Consider the following 15,560-nt stretch of genomic DNA (forward strand, 5'->3'; position numbering starts at 1 on the left):
GACTTACTGACCTTCAACCTATAGATTATACGTACCCACATATTCTCCATGCAGAGTGCGGTACTTTGAATGTGGCTTTCTCTGTTGGACTTTTGTCCTTGATTTGTTAAAATGACAAAATTAAACACATTAAGGCAACACGTTTATTAAAATGCAAAGCAAACAAAAGTACTGGACAACTGTCTCTAGTAAATGATAAATTGCATACAATTTAACAATATGACTCCTGTATTCATTTGTTCATAAAATGTTTACAAGTATGACAGTTATGATATCATGATATATGAATATATTCTTAAACACAATATTAATACATGGATATAAAAGTTTTGATTGCTTCAGTTTCAGCGGCCAGCCTCAGCCGATTGTTGGTAATTCAATAAACCTTTTTGTAAGGAAAGAACTGACGAGAACCTGGTTGTTTTGGTTATAAGCTTTTATTTCAGTTATTTGTTGGCAGTCGTTAACATTAAAGCTGCGCTCCTAAAGTTTTATGTCAACTTTCGGAAGTTAGAAATGTAACTGAACTTTATATAATACGCATTAAGTAATCTGCTTTATTAATCTTCCATCAATTTCTGTTGTTGTTGTTTTTTTAACTTCTGATGTTCATCCGGAGTAATGTCCCTTTACCATAAAAGTGAAGCTTGCATTATTACTCCGCAATCGTCTCACCACTTAAAACAGAACTGGAAGACTAATCTGGATACACTAATTTTCCTTATTTTAGCCAATGTAGACGAAAAATTGAAGAGGAAAAAAAGGTAATTTATCAGCAGTTTATTTTAAGGTTGTGGACCCGCATGGACAATCGGCATTTTCCGTTCTATTCCGTATTCTCCGTATACTATTTCGGCAACAGTTTTCTGTTATGTCCGAAGGATGCCGAAATAGCGTACAAGAATACGTGATCGAACGGAAAATACCGACTGCCATTACGGATACAGTACCGAAATATCAAGGAAGGGTTTTATTCATTCTTTGATATATCAAAGGTAATACTCTTTAAAGGTCCATTACTAAGGGAAAGTGAGTTGGCAATTTTTTTCATAGCCAGTGCATAGACTTCTGCAACACACTAAATAATGAAGATTGACAGGTCAAAATTTACAGAAGGTCTTTGGAACTCAAAGAAATGTATGTGTATTATGTTGAAAATTCAATGAATCGACAGAATGACCCCCCAGGTCTTTTTAACTTTCTTCATACTTCATAGAAAAATAATTGTACATATACTGCGATTTATTTCGAATTTCTACATACCAACTTTCATTTTCCAATAAAATGAAATAGTTTCTGTGCTTTTTAAAAGAACTTAAAATGTTCACTTTCCTTGGTATTGGACTTTTAATTTATAGACAAAAAATAAATGAAATGTATGGCAAAAATATATGAAATGGAATGTGAACAAACAAGTTAGTGAGCATGATATGATTAATAAATACTAGCAATAATAAAAATGATAATAATGAAAACAATAAATAAATATGTAAAGTTGTTGAAAAACATGATCCAATCTTTACAGATTCAGTTGCTAATCTTAAGACTTGTATTGTACACAACACAAAATATGGCAACAGTATCTTTTTGAAGTTTCAAAAATGCCCACAGCTTCTTTTTGGTTGATTTTGAGCTAGGTAATTTTTCATTGTAGACGATCCGTCACATAACATTGTCAAGCTTTTCTAAATTCTTAAAAATTCACAAAATTCTGCTGTTCAAAATTATGTAGAGATAGGAAAAGGGATCTAGAGTAATAATCTAGGAACACAAAACATTTTACAGAACAATGAAATAAAAAGGTAAGGCAGTTTCTGTTTCATGTCTCAAGATGACCAACATATATACAGACATCATAGAACACTAATATAAATTAATATGGATGTGAGTAATATTTTATCAAATTGCATTGATTAAAATTTTGCATTTTTTTCTGCATTTTCCTAGAAACACATCCGTCATTTGAAACTCCCTGCAATACTGCAATAAGATCCCTTACAATCGCACTTTTTTACTTTACTTTTACTCCGATTTTTTTTAAATATATATTGTCTGATTTTTTTTCCAATATCTCCTATCGCCGCTTTTTTGGAATAGATCTATCTTTTATCTCCGATTTTTTTTTACAATATCTCTTATCTCTGACTCTTTAACGTTGAGATAAACGTAGAGAGAAAGTGGATTTTCACAAAAAAATCAGTATCTGTATGAAGAAGGGGAAAATATTATGAAGAAAGAATTTTTTTTATCAAAGAAAACAGAATATGTAAGACTAATCTTTCCCTTGCACGCGTGAACATGTGTTTTCGGAACGCAATTTTTTTTATGTCCGGGTATATTTAAAAATAAATAATGCATAATTATGGCATAGGAATTATCAAATGATTATATATTTCACAGCAATAAGGCATGTTTGGACTGATAAATAAATCCACCTACAGTAGTCCGATTTTGTATCGACAATGCGCATGTGCGAAATATCACTTCTGTTGCTAAGGATTTCGCCAAGAGTAAATAAAGTACACACGTTTGGACAAATATTCATTGAAGTCTTAAGCCTGTAAGTTGGACTCGGACTTTAAAAGGCTGGATTTTCTTTTTGCTCCGGCGTTGTTAAATTGACTTTGATTGTACTGAAACTTGGCATAAATATCCTACCACTGCATTTAATTCAGTAAAATTTCATAAGTTTAGAATTTCTACAGGCAAAGTTACGGCAAATTGAATATTTGCCATTCTTAACTCCAAGACAAAATTTAGACTTTACGGAAACAGGACTCTCCTTATACTGGGAGCTAATTTAGTTGAAAATATTGAGATATTGCAGAATGAATAATTTTTCAAAACAATTGTTTACTTTCACTCTTGTACACAAACTGTTGTGGTGTTCATATGTTGACTGCTGGAAAACATTAGAACCTTGCGTGGTCTTTTGTTCTAGAACATTCCAGATGCAAAATGATAAAAGTGTATACGTTAGAATGTGTTCAGAAACACTTGCTCAGTTAGCTTATATGAGGTTGTTTCTGTTTTTTTTTTTTTAATTAATGTGTTTACCAATACTAGAAATCAATTCACTTGGTGGTGCATTGAAGTTGCCTTTAAATTTCAACAATCATGTACTAGCACGTAATGTTGTTGTAATATTAAAACAGTACAGAACAGAAGTTTCACTTAGTCTTATAAATATAGTTAAGCAGCCAGAGGAACAGCATAAATTGGCTGCTTAACACAGGTGGCTGCTAACTACAGGTGTTCGCTAAGGCAGGTGCATCTGTATACAGCACATCGGCATAACCCAATATTGACAAAAACATGGTTGAAATCTTAAAAAAAATAATAGCGAGTGTCTTAACAACAATGACTGGAAGGAAACTGTAATTTCTGACCAAAAAGGGCATATTGCCCAGTTGCAAAATTTCGTTCTACAAAATTTGTGAAAATTATGAAATTATTAGAAACATTAGAAATATCTAAAGACAATATTGCTGTTTAAAATCGCATTTTTACATGGTTACGCTGACAGTTCGATAAAATAAACCCTCATATGAAATGTGCGCAAATGTGAAAACAGATTTAGAGGTTATCTGGTAGCACTAACTAATGGTATTGTAAACATTTAACCTCTGCTATGTACATTCATTGAAATGTGTAAAATATCTTGTTACTATGTGAATTCTATTGTTTAACTTTGTTATATAACAGTTGTTTCAGGTATTTTGTTCACATACTTATATATTTTAACTGATAGATATTTTTATATGATTTTATTGATTCAGATGTATTTATGTATCAAGTTATTTGAAAATATGTATATTTGTCTTGTCAAATGATGTTTGTGATAATGAAAGATTTTCATGATGAACAACAGTTAACGTTTTGCCACAAAAAAAAATATTTTTCTTGGAAAAATTCATATTTTTCTTGGAAAAAATCATGATTACTGTTTATTATTGTTAGTGCTTTTTGTACACGTAGTTCTCGTGTGGTTAATGAGCGGCCATACCCCGATGCCTTGGCGTCAACTAAAATAATTTTCATATATATTCATGGTCTTATAACAGTCCAACCTGTGTTAAAGACCACTTTTGAATAAAGGCAACCTGCCTGTAGAGGTCACTGTTTTTTTCTATATTTTTGAATATAAATAGTTTAGATTTACCTGCGTTTAGAGACTACCTGTCAAAAAAATCCACGTTTTTCTATTCCCAAAGGGTGGTCTTTACAGACCAAGAAATTTAGCTGGGTAAAGGTTAAAACGTTTTCATGTCGTATGATTAAGTTTGCTAATTTTAGTCAGAGACTTAATATGGTGCTGTTACGTTTTTGTATTATTTATTTAATACGGTTACATTCCAGTATCTTTGTAAATGAAAATATGCTATATTCTGTATGTGCGTAGCATTGTGTAATTTTAGTATTATTCAGAAATTACTTTACAGTGGTATTGTAAATGGCACTTTTTATTTCATACAAAACGGCCCTGAGATACTGATCTAAACAGGAGTTTTACAAAGCGTTAATATGCATATAAGGGTTTCTAAACGTGAGAGGTGTTGCACATTTCATTGCCCTCTCATGAACATACACAGATTTAACCGGGTCTAAAATAACTTTGCTTGGTTGCATTCTATGTTTTCATATGTGTAAAACTAGAGGGGGAAACCTTGGGTTCATCGATTCGAGGTTTATGGGTTTGGTCCCAGTGATATGCAACTGTTTTTTTCCTAAGAGAAATTGTATTTGAAAGGTTTAATTGTTTTTCTTTTTCATAATGTTGAAATGCCTTGTTTCTTCAGGGTGTTACTTCCGGGTCTTAATTAGTGCTTGAAAAATAACCAGTAGAGGGATTTGATTATTATTTTCATTAGTTGCCTTAAATAATAAGCAGCCCTCGTGGAAACAAGAAGTATTGCCACGGAAATTTTCACACAATTTTTACCGCAAAGATTGAAAAACTGACATTAAATCTTTATACAGACCTTCCTGCAAATACTACCACATTCTCGAACACCAGAAGCCTACAATGGGCCCCTTATCTTGGGATTATGACAAACGTCTAATAGATGAGAAAGGTACTGATATGGCTTGAATATTTTGGAAAATATTATTTTTTTAAAATTTATTTATAATAATATTAAGTGCTACTCTATTTCCACAAAATACATAACGCTGAAACAACTAAAACGTCGTGAAAACTATACCGGCGTCAACATACGCATTATTTATTCTCCAAATCAGAACGAGCGATATAAATAAAACATTAAAGTTTAATAGCCCATGAAATACTTTTTGCACTTAATGTATAACTAGATAAATATATAATTATTCAAGATGAGCAGAACAATTCTATTTTTGGACTCCTAAATGAATAATTTTACCCGCATTTGCTATCACAAATCATTCAAAAACAATGACATAATTTTCATGTACGTTTTGCATTGAACATTAAACACATATCTGGACAGATTATTGCATGTGTACATATTAGTAATATCAAGTGGTTTTTCAGCGTTTACCTTCTCAAAATGTGATAAATTTACAACAATTTCAGTTGGCAAACAAAACGACATTTTTCCTGCTATCAGATGGAATGAAAAACGTTTATATATTTACTTGTGTTTTAATAATAACCAGCATTTAGTAGAATGGCCTATCAGAATCTCGGAGGAAATATACAGAACCGTCCAAGCAATACCATTATCCGAAGCCCCCTTCATTGGCGTGGTTCTCCGACCGATGCCTCTTGATATAAGTACACATTTTCGAACATTACCAAACAAAATGATTTTCCCCAAGCCCCAGATAATAAAACTGTTGGGGAAAGGAGGACAGTTTTTTATTATGTATTACGCTTGACCCAATAAAACGCTAAAGATCTAAGACTGGTGTTATAAACTTGGACGCACCGACAAGGTTTTATGATACTTAGTTTGGAGGACTGTTTAACCTTTGACTGATTGCTTCTTAACTGGACCAGTAATAAGCTTGCATTCGTGAATGTGTTTGGGCTTTGAAAAAGGCCCATCTTACAAGACTTTAGTGTATATACTTTACAAAAGGAAGTATATGCCAAAAATAATACAAGGATAATTTGCACGCCCATAAGAAAATGTTTTTAAAGTATTTTCTTCTACCGGATATAAAAAAAATGACATTAAATTGATGTTTCAGCAGGAAAAGCTAATATGTGATGAAAAAAGAATATTACATTTGCGTCTTTCCACATTGTATTTATTAAACCCGTTGAATAATATTGATAAACGGCTCGGCATTGCCTCGCAATTTACTGGGTTTTTTTTAATCAACTGGTTTGATAAAATCAGTATGAAAAGACACCGATTCATTGATATATTCTCGATTTAAGTACTTCTGGTGAATTGAACGTCGTATTGATATAAAGGTAAAATAAGCCGCGCCATGAGAAAACCAACATAGTGGCTTTGCGACCAGCATGGATCCAGACCAGCCAGCGCATCCGCGCAGTCTTGTCAGGATCCATGCTGTTCGCTAATAGTTTCTCTAATTCCAATAGGCTTTAGAAGCGAACAGCATGGATGCGCAAGCTGGTGTGGATCCATGCTGGTCGCAAAGCCACTATGTTGGTTTTCTCATGGCACGGCTCAAATATACATTACTTAGAAAAAGTGTGACACAGGTACTCAAACAATGTTTCTCATACAGAACTGTTGTTTCGTATCATCTTATATGATACATAGGACACTGAGCAGCATTAAACTTTAATTAAATAACTACCTTTTTCATTGCAAGATCGTATACAAATCAAAAATGTTTACACATGTATTTTCATAACAATCAATTATCATGATACAAAATAATTGTGAGTGTTATTATTATGCTATGATTTATCAATACATGGCCATGATCAAAATATAATACAGTAAGGCAAAACGTGATAGCGACCTGAACAATATAAGTAACACTTGGATGATACATTTAACAAACATGACTAAAATCCGTGAATTTCGTGCATACAGACAACAAATTCTACCACGGGACAACCTCCCTTTCGAAATGACAGATAGGTACAGCTTGGCATTCCACGGCCACTTAAAAGTCTGTCTGTACCTTCAGTTTCAAAGTACACGTACGTTGGTAGACGTATTACAACATTTCGTACACTTATGTTTGGAGGCGTAAGTATTCAAATAAAGTCGGAAACCTGCATAAATAGAAGTGGTGTGTCAATTCCATCCACGTTTATCCATCTACTTATAAAAGTTCAATCTCAAAATTTGTTTCAGTTTTTTTTTTCATAGGACCAGTTACGCGTCTTTAGCTTATGCCACAAGCAGTTAATGACTTACTGAAACTATGGTCTTCATTTTCTGATTTTGGCATCTACTCGTCCTTCAAGTTTGTTCAGTCAGTTGTTTCCGCCGTAATATTGTCTCATTCTCGGCAGATTAGGTTAACAAACGCGAACATGAAACAAAACCACTTAAATAACTATCTGCTAGTGTTCTGCTTGAAGCAGCATACGTTACGCGTATTGATTAGGTAGGATATTCCAAACAGCAGCATGGTCACTATATGTATGATAGAGAAGATTACATAGTGAGAAACAGTCTCTCCAACATGCATAGCTGATCCTCCGTCATCCACCAGCAGGAAGAATTGCTGAAACGTGAAGATATCAAAAACATTTAGAGCACACTCAGTAGAAAGAAAAACAAAATGTTGCAATATAAAGAATACAGAAGCGTTTAAAATATATCTTTTACTGTCTTTAGTAAGAAGAATTGAAACAAAAACATTTGGGACACATCACTTGTAAGACAAATGATGTAATATGAAGATAATAAAAACATTGAGAACAAACACACCAGCACGAAAAATTGCTCTAATAAGAAGAAAACAAAACATTAAGAACAAAGCCACTAATAAGAAAAATGAAAAAACAACAACAACAATTGAAAACATTATTAAGCTAGACTGAGTTCATCCATTCAAAGCTTATTGATTATACAACATGTCGGAAACCGTAACATATCCAAAAACAACAACAATTGTAAAACGTAACACACACTGTTAGTCCGAAAATAATTTTGCTTTTATTTATAATGTCTGATATTAAAACATAAATTTTCTTCCCTGTATTGCAATCATTTTGATGTAGAAAAAATATAAGAAGATTCAATGAAAGCACAGAACGAAACCAAGCAAAATAATAGCAAACTTAAGTTTCACAAGAACCTCGGTTAATGAATGGTAAGTGCAATACATCTCACGCTCCCCTTTGAAACAAAACTGATAAACGAACAATGATCCAAAAGGACCAGAAATATTATAGAATAAAACTGGTCATACAATAATACTTCTATCCAAACACTGGAAATATATTGTACGACTTTAAGTGAGATTAATAAACTTCTATACAAACACTGGAAATATATTGTACGACTTAAAGTAGTGATTAATATACTTCTATCCAAACACTGGAAATATATTGTACGACTTTAAGTAGAGATTACTATACTTCTATCCAAACACTGGAAATATATTGTACGAATTTAAGTAGAGATTAATATTACTTCCCATCTAGCGCATTGCAGAGTCGGAAACTCGCCTCTTGAAAGATTCGGAATCTCGCCTCTTAAAAGTATATAAAAAAAAAACTGAACTAAAAGTAGTCACATCAATTTGAACAATTGTAACTTCTTATACAAAAGAAGCAGATAAGAAAACATAAAGATTTTTATTTGTAAAGAAATACTTACAAAATCTACAATATTTCCAAGGAGTATAGCCAGCAGGGTGAATGATTTCAGCGGAACGTGAGTTACCAAGCTGACTGCTCTCAACGTACACGCAGTCGGTATAACTGGAATGATAATCTGAAATAAAAAAATGATTTGGACTTAAATCGGAAAGAGTACAACATCAATGAAGACAATTTGATACTCGTGTATAGTGCTGACCACCATTTGAAATAAATAAGAAGACACGAGTTTGTTTCATTTAACAGTTTTCCATCAAAACGCGGGAAATTTCCCGTGACATAATACCAAAATACATTAGACCGAACGTTTTCTATAAATGAAACGTGTAAAAAAGTTTGTTTTTTCTACGATATAACTCTCTTATTCAAACTAATAACTTCAATTATTTTTAAACCTATAGTCATTTCCGTTGGCCTAAACCTATAGTCACATGACTAATAATAAAAAGTCGTACTGATTAGTGAGCAGAGTCAAAAACAAGAACTCACCTCCACCTGTAACGTCATGACATTATAAAAGTGTGACGTCGTATACAATTTACTGTAAAAAATGACTTACCGTTGCAGACGTTTACATTTGATTTATATGTCTGTAGTTAATCTTCATGACGTTTGATTTGATATTTGTTGACTGTTAGGTTTGGTCAATATGAGGATTTATCAACCTGGGAAAGGTGATATCAACTTACGCCCTCGGTCAACATGAGGATTTATCAACATGGGGAAGGTGATATCAACCTACGCCCTCGGTCAATATGAGAATTTATCAACATGGGGAAGGTGATATCAACCTACGCCCTCGGTCAATATGAGGATTTATCAACCTGGAGAAGGTGATATCAACCTACGCCCTCGGTCAATGAGGATTTATCAACCTGGGTAAGGTGATAAAAACAATCTATGCCCTCGGTCAATATCTCTTTTTCCAGGTCGATAAATCCTTGGATCGGCCTCATTAAATGGAAATCATTGCATAATATGGCTTTAAAAAATAACTGCAAAGTTTCATTAAAATATATTTAGGAAATAAAGTTTAACATAATGGAAGTTATTAACTCCGTTATCCGAGGAAGAGTTTGACCATCAGATGGGTTTATAGATGTATTATACAGTTAGTGGGGAAGTCAGAACATGCTATTTCGGAGTTATCAATTAGGGATACGATTTAGATACAACTATAGTAGAAGTCTGAGCTGGCATGCTGGGATTTCTACAGAAATGTTCTGCTACGTCCGGATATCGAATAAACTGATTTAGGAGTCATTAATTTCGAATATTATTAAATAGACCGTAGATGCATTAGTGCCTCTAAATACTTAGGAGTGTAAAAAAAGAATATGAAATGAAATAAACAATACAGCCAATATAAATAAAGGTTTGGTAAAATGAAAATTATCGTAACCACGTGACTACTTACCTTTAAAACAATCAGTAAGCCCATAAATGGGGGATTGGAAATTGTTAAGAAACAAAAAACTGCAGCTGGATCAAAACTGAAAACAATATTACAATTGCGTTAGTAAAAGCGAAATTAGATAAAGATATGGTTAAGAGAACTAACAACTATATCTAAATACAAAAAAAAATCGTCTTGTTGTGCTTCTCCATTGATATATACCACAGTCCTTGAATATTCCATCAATTTGAAAGTTCTGCAAAGGATATATCCAGACCTACAAGCAGGAACTGGTTGCTCACTATCAGAAATGTACAGCTTGCTGACCACATGAAGAGCATGCACTGAAATGTTCGCAAGACGAGGTACGACACCTTCACCTTCAACTGTTTAAAACTTACTACCACCGTACTACGACTCGTGCCTAAAACCACCTACCCCCTAAGTTCATTCTTGGGTACAGATAAACAAAGAAGTTCTTAAAATACGACCACGCCCCCTTCTAATTAGTGAAATTTATGCTTTTAGGGAAATACAACGGTGAATAACGGATTTCCAATGTTATGGAACTACACCTAAACGCGCGAGAATATGAATTATACATAACTGGATCATTCTTTCAAAGAAATAAATCAATAGACATGTATATATAAATATCTATTAAACGTAAAGATTTAAACTCCACCGAATGAAAACTTCCAATATGTAAACGATGACCAATGCCCTTGACACTGGTATAATCAAATAAATTGTAAAGCATTAAAAAGAAATGAGATAAAAGCTCAACTCCTGAAAATATTACATCTGTTGTTCGCTCGGTGAAATGCTTTTCGACTAAACAAATATCCTCAATACAAACAACAGTTTTGCCTTAGATTAAAGGGGTCATAGATCTGTTAGGAATTTGACGATAAAACTTGAATGCATACAACAGGGCACTAGTTTCATATATTTTAAGCAGGAGCATGGAACCTGCTGTGTGAGGTCACTAAATAATGCCAAAGACTTGTACATTATGACAGACTAAGAAGTTTCAGATAGGTGAAGTAACTTGCGAAACTTTCACAAAACATAAAAGTTTAAAAGTGAAATGATTCTGACCGTGAATCTTATCTCGAGTCTTGTTTTAATATTTCTTAATTAGAACAGGTCATTATTTAAAGATTAAGACTTGCTTTAATACGTTTGAAAGAAACTGATCAAAGCGTTTCTGAAAAACTTGATTACATTTAAAACAAAGACGCGGGCGTGGTTGCAAAACGCACATGCCGACGGACGCGGATGCGGACACGCACATGTCAAAGACAGTGGTAACAGCGGCTGCACAATTTGCAAATCTTCAGGAAAAACATATTTCCTTTTCTTTTGTTAGAAAAATATAGCTGTAAAAAGATAGAAATGATAATAAATAGCATGACTGTTTTAAAAATGAGTCATGGAGAAAAGATCAATGATAGCAACTACACTACCTGCAATACTGTCAACAAGGAACAAGATATATATTATACATGTACAGAGCATCTTATAACTGCCAAGTTGGCTGACATGGTTTAATGAAGCAGTCGCTCGGAACAGTTTTCATATCTATAGATAAAAGCAGGATGAAACCTGAATTTTTTGTTTTTGCACTATGGAGTTTGAAAAGGCTTTTTTATTGTTGTCATGTTACAAATTAGCTTAATTTAGTTGCACATTATATAAGCTAGCTTGTTTATTGAATATTAACAAATTTGTTTTTATGCCCCCGAAGGGAGGCATATAGTTTTTGAACCGTCTGTCAGTCTGTCGGTCTGTCAGTCTGTCCGCAATTTTCGTGTCCGGTCCATATCTTTGTCATCGATGGATGGATTTTCAAATAACTTGGCATGAATATGTACCACAGTAAGACGACGTGTCGCGCGCAAGACCCAGGTCCGTAGCTCAAAGGTCAAGGTCACACTTAGACGTTAAAGGTCATTTTTCATGATAGTGCATTCGTGTCCGGTCCATATCTTTGTCATCCATGGATGGATTTTCAAATAACTTGGCATGAATGTGTACCACAGTAAAACGACGTGTCGCGCGCAAGACCTAGATCCGTAGCTCAAAGGTCAAGGTCACACTTAGACGTTAAAGGTCATATTTCATGATAGTGCATTGATGGGCGTGTCTGTTCCATATCTGTGTCATTCATGCATGGATTTTAAAATTATTGGGCATGAATGTGTACCACAGTAAGACAACGAGTCGCGCGCAAGACCCAGGTTCGTAGGTCAAAGGTCCTAAACTCTAACATCGGCCATAACTATTCATTCAAAGTGCCATCGGGGGCATGTGTCATCCTATGGAGACAGCTCTTGTTAAAAGGCAAAATACACTTTTCATGAACACATACTGTAAAATGCTGGAAATGTGTTGCACATGATTGAATTTAAAAGAGGAATAACATTTATTATGGTTGCATATATTTCAGCTGTTCAAAACATTTTAAAAGGCTTTTGTTCATAAATGCATGTAAAATTGATAAACTATGCTTAGCTTCAGAACAGTTTCTTTAATACCCCAGTCACACATACGGCGCGGATAGCTACGTCTAGCCACGGATAGAAACGTAGTAATCTGTATTGATCCGTAACGATCCGTAATTGAGCCGTACCTTAAAGTAGTAATCCGTATCAGGTGTCGGCCCAGTACAATTTCTTCTTCTTTGCTGTATAGTAAAACAAGCAACTTCTGACATGGATTGTGACTTTCACAACAAAATTGCAGCATTGACAGTCCTGTACTTCTGAAGAATGACCCTGTTCCAGTCAATATAGCTTAGAAAATCACTATCATCAACGACGAACTTTTTTGCTACACATCAAAGTTTTATGTCCATGTTTATATTTCCAATACACATCTGTCATGTCTACCAGTCTGGAGTAGTTTTTTAATCCATCCGCACAGGAATATAGTCCTGAAAAACACAGACAAAACAACTGTTAAAGACATCAGAAATGGCAAAAAATGTACACAGTGTCAGTAAATACATTTAAAGTATAACATGTCAAAGTAGGGATGGCTTTAAATTGGGAACTTCAAAATTTCAAAGAACTACTTCCTAGGATACAACGACCCGGAAGTACTTCAATACCGGGGTGACACCTAAATCTAACCAAAATTTGAATTAAGCCAAATTTTTTACCCATATTCTAGTAAATTAGGGTATTGCAAGAAATACTCAACAAGGCATTCTCACCACAAACTAAATTCTGTACCGTAGTAACACTTTAAACATGAGGCTTACTCTGCGGACAAATTGGCTCGGAAACCGGTATTTCAAGTGAAAATAGACACATTAGAATAATTGTCATATCTTGAAAAAATTTTGATGGATTCTTATGAAATAAAGTTTGGTGTCACCGGCTTGTCTTGTAGAATCTTTTATATAACAGTATGCCTTATTTTTTCCGTAAACTTATATATCAAATAAGAAATTACTAAAAAAAAATAAGACATTTTTATTTAAAAAATTCAGAATTTGCTAACTAAAATGAAAATAAATTGATATTTTAAAGATTTAAAGGACAAAATTCCATGACTGAGACCAGTTAGGATTACTGCAACTAATATCTGAAAGTAAAACACACCCATACACAACACTATTTACTAATAATATCAATTAAGATCAAAAGTGATTATCTAAGACTTAACACCTCTTTAATGATGCACTTCAAACAGACTTTCTGATAGCTGGATTGGCATATATTATCCTTGAAAAAACAACCTGAATGTGTTAATAATGGCACAAAAAAGACTTCTACTTGCAATACTGCCAGTCTTTAAGCAGACAGCATCAAAATCTGACATCAACTGTATAGAATTCAACATGGCAAAGAGCAAACTTAAGCGCCGTGCTGCTGGCGGACATTTCAAGCCAGGAAATAAGAAATCACCTGCTTACCTTCTTCCTTCTAAGGCTGCAACCGATCCTGGATGTAGTTCAGCTGTAAATGAAGACCAGCTGGATAGGGGCTGCCCAAAGAAACCCGAGCTTCGACCACGACAGCTGGATCTGAAAATGGAATGTGAACCATTAGGGAACAGGGTTGTGAATCTGGACCAACTAATTTACCTTATGAACAGTGTGTATCAGCAACATAGTTCTGGAAAGTGTAAACAGTTAAATATCTCACTGCACAAGGAAGAGAAATATGGACTAGGCTCAAAACTGCAGTTCAAGTGTAATTCCTGCCATTTCCTCTCAAATAAAATGGAAACATATAAAAAACGTCGGGACGGCAAAGGAGCAGCAATTAACATGTTACTTGCTTCTGCCCTTCAGGATACTGCCATCGGAATAGAAAAAGTGAACTTGCTCTTAACATCTATGGACATACCACCACCAGCTAGAAGCAACATGCAAACTTTACTGAATGCTGCCAGCCTCAACACTGTCAAGCTGAATGAGGAGGACATGACAGCAAAAAGGCAGCTAGTCAATCAGCATAATCTGGAACAAGGACATCAGAACCCGCAACTTCTAGAGCTGTCCTTTGATGGCCGCTACAATGCAACAAGAATGGTGTCTTTTTACAAACCTGGACAGGCAGCTTCACAAGCCTACGGAGTTGCCATTGAAAACCATACAAGCTACAAGTATATAGTGGGACTAGCTGTACAAAATAAACTCTGCTGGACAGGGGCCTATCTGAGGAACAAGGGGTTCGACATAACTTGTCCTGGTGGCCATGCTGAATGCACAGCAACAATATCATACATGCAGCCTCATTCTGAAAGAAAAATGGCATATGGCATTGCTGAGCAGTTGTCAAATGAAGACCTACTTGTCCACACACTGACAACTGATGGAGATACAGCAGCTCATCTGGGAATGAATGACTTCTATGATAAGCTAGGCTATGCCTGGAGTGTCAACCGCCAGGCAGATCCGCACCATCTTGGCAGCAGGCAAGTGAGAAAAGCCCGGACTTCCAACTGGAGCCAGACAGTATTCGAAGGCAAGAAACTGACAGGCAGTGCCAGACAACAAGCCATTTCCGCTCTGGGTAAAGATATCAAGGCCAGATGTAGCGCCATCATAGAGAAACTTCGAACCGATGGAAATGGACTGACAGAAGAAGTAGTAAATCGCTTACCGGCAATAAGAGCAGCTACTATACAGTGCTACGCTGGAAACTGCAGCTTCTGTCCACACGACTCGATAGTTTGCTCTGGTCTAGGGGGTGTTGGTGACTGGTGGTACCATTTTAAGTTTCTACCAACCCATGGAATTCATCACCTGCAACTGAACAAAAATGACCGTGAGCTGTTGTCAACAATTCTTGAGATAAGACTCAGTGAGTGTGCCATCATGAGTGTGAAAAACAACACTTCAACACAGAAATGTGAGGGGTTCAACAGGGCAGTACTATCTACAATGCCGAAAGATATTAACCT

Source organism: Mercenaria mercenaria, chromosome 12 (assembly GCF_021730395.1).
Source record: "Mercenaria mercenaria strain notata chromosome 12, MADL_Memer_1, whole genome shotgun sequence".
NCBI lineage: Eukaryota > Metazoa > Mollusca > Bivalvia > Venerida > Veneridae > Mercenaria > Mercenaria mercenaria.